The following is a 2568-nucleotide window of genomic DNA, read 5'->3' on the forward strand; positions in this document are numbered from 1 at the left end:
GAATATGTCTTATCTGGTCACTGCTCAGCCTAAAATCCTTCATAGCTTACTGCTGTTCTGGGTATAAAGTCCAAAATCCTTGCCATACCTCTCAGGATCTCCCATGACCTGATGGCCTCCTTCCTCAGCCACATGTGAGATGCCTTCTTCCACTTTCATTGCTCAGACCTACTGGCCTCTGGTAGTTCCTCCAACATGACTGGCTTTCCTGCTTGAGGGATTTTATGGAAACGGTTCCTTCCATGTGGAATAATTTTCTTCTCCAACCTTCATCCAGCCAACTCCAACATGTTCTCCCCTGACCCCTCAAAGTTGGTTAGTGCCCCCAGGTTTAGATTCTAGCCCCCTCTACTTGCCCTTTCTCACAACTCATCACCTTTTCAACAGCTTGTCCATTGTGTCTTCTTCACTGGATAAGCTCCATGAGGGCAAACACCAAGTCTGTCTCACTCATCCCAGGAACTGCCATGCCTGTCCCCTTGCCAGATGGACACCAGACCATTAAGAAATATCTGTGAACACACATCTTAAAACTTTTAAAGATAATTCTCTGAGCCGACTGGGTGCTGCTACCAGAAACATGAGAACCAAATGGGCTCTGCCTGCTTTCTCTCTCTTTCAAACCCAGCTGGGAAGCAGGAGGATTGAAGGGCGGGCAGTAGAGGTGGGGATTCTGGGTGAGGAATCTCAGCCAGGGAGCCAGGCCAGGACCCGCACCGTGAAATAGGGATGTTTTCAAGGACGTGACCCTCTGCTGGAATCCCTCCGCTCCAAGGTTTTCATTAACTTTGAGCTGTTTTGCAACGTGAACACTTTGCCTGTGGAAAGAATTCAGCACGAACAGTAGTGCTACTTTCGTCAAGAGAATCCTGAAATCCTGACTAACCTCAGCTGGACTGTCCAGACTGCGCCATTTCCATAACATTGAAGTATAACCCACAGCCACACCAGCCAAGCCGCCCCTTAACAAACAAGGACCTGAGTGCTTTCAAGGGAAAAACAGTGAGATCCTCAAGAATCGGGAAACCCTAAAATGATGACTTGGGGAAGTCATTTGGCTAGAACTAAATTATTAAGTATGAAAGCAGTATTTAATGTAATCAAATTAAACTTCTGTAGCTGGATAAGTTTTGCCTTCTGGGTGTGTGTCATTTGGTCAGTCTTCCCCAAATCATTATATTCACTCATTTAGTTATCATCTGAGGGCCAGAAGTCAAAGTGAAAGAAGGGTTTCTATCCAAAAAGATCTTATTGTCTATTCAGAAAGACAGACATGAGAAAATAAGTGAAACAAAGAGCTAGAGGAATGATAATACACTTATAACTTTCAAATTCCAAATGATACTTTCAGCCCCTGCACAGAGACAGACCTTGAAGAATCCAGGGCAGCTTCCACAGCACCAGTTCTACATATTTTGGGCCCCTTGCATAGAATATTGGCTCAGGGGTTCTCAGTTTCCCACGTAACCTGTATCAATGCTGTATAGGACTGTCTTCTCTGAATAAGCAAGCATGAATGCCAAAGGGTCTTAACTCTACTAATTATAGCAAGCTTAGTGACTTTTCTTAAACTGCCTTACCTAGAAACTCAGTATTCTTAGTATACTCAGTGTTCTTAGCAGATTATCAAACACTGTAAAAGATACAGTTTGCCTGACACCATTTCTTGCAGATTCTCTGCTCAAAGACTATAATCCTAGTGTTCGTCTTTCAATGACTTTATACATAAAATGTCAACTTGACCTCTATTACATGAGACATTTAGATTTACTTTACCAAAAATTAAATTCCAGCTACATTACTAATAGTGATATTTTAATGACGCATTTAGGAAGTAATTGCTAATTTGCATAATTCTAACCATATGACCACAGTGACTGGGGCAGGGATTGACACATGGTTTAGAGGGAATCATGGGATGGTTCAGGATCTACTGGAAAGAAATGCTGTCTTTTTTTTGACTCAGCAGGAACCCGAGAAGATGCAGGCCTACCATTTGCTATTAGCAGCAATCCTGTCACCAAACACGGCCCCAAATCAAAGAAACCTTAAAGAAGAACAGAGCTGATTCCTAACGCCAGTTTGAGCACCCGTATCAACCCCTACTTGAGACCACTCTACACCTGGCCTTGCATGTAAGTGAGCCTAAAATTCCTTCAAGTCCATAAGTTAGGTTGGATGTGACTTGCAAACCAAGGAGACCTAACAGACTTATTCTCACAGAAGGAACAAGGCAGGAAGGAGACTGGAGACAGGACAAGTATAAGTCACTCTGTATTTATTTGGTGTTCAATGTACTTCCCTTTCCAGAGAGAAATTACAGAGCCTGGAGTATCACATTTTAATAAATCCCCTGCCTCCGGCTTTGCATCCCGAATTTTTATGCCCCTTAATCAATGTTTGGTACCGTCACATACAGTGGTTAAACCTTTTCCCTGAGATTATAAGGCTGTGCCTTTGTCCACAGAATATCTTTCCCTCCAAAATTCAAGAGAAAAGTAGGAAACGGAAAGTCTTGTGGTGGTAGGAGAGGTGGAAAACTTAGGTAGAATTCCTGAGAAAAAGATG

This window comes from Mesoplodon mirus, assembly GCF_964341445.2.
Source record: "Mesoplodon mirus genome assembly, chromosome: 18".
Classification (NCBI taxonomy): domain Eukaryota; kingdom Metazoa; phylum Chordata; class Mammalia; order Artiodactyla; family Ziphiidae; genus Mesoplodon; species Mesoplodon mirus.